General features: G+C 32.9%; 1 protein-coding gene across 1 annotated transcript in view; it reads left to right on the forward strand.

The window, feature by feature from the left end:
* LOC119589303 (kinesin-like protein KIF28P) overlaps nt 1-301 on the forward strand; it is a 24,501-nt gene that overhangs the window by 3,014 nt on the left and 21,186 nt on the right. The gene's annotated exons all lie outside the window — the stretch shown is intronic.

Genomic DNA, 301 nt, shown 5'->3' on the forward strand with positions numbered 1-301 from the left:
TATATCGACTGGTGTACTGATAGACTACTGGATAGAAAGTTAGTGAGATGGGGAATGATTGGAATAGGTAGATGGATGTAAAACAAACTAATGGATAGAAGGTTTGGTATATAGAAATAAATGTAAAAAGAAAATATATATAGACAGGCAGATGGACAGATTCAGGTATATGCAGATACAGTAAATACTTAAATACTTGCATACTTCAGTACTTATATAAAAGTAGGGTGACAAGAGCAGGGCAGTAAAAAAAGAATGAAAAGAAAGACCATTATGAACCTTGTCGATTTAAAGGGAAGTT

This window comes from Penaeus monodon, chromosome 25 (assembly GCF_015228065.2).
Source record: "Penaeus monodon isolate SGIC_2016 chromosome 25, NSTDA_Pmon_1, whole genome shotgun sequence".
Taxonomy (NCBI): domain Eukaryota; kingdom Metazoa; phylum Arthropoda; class Malacostraca; order Decapoda; family Penaeidae; genus Penaeus; species Penaeus monodon.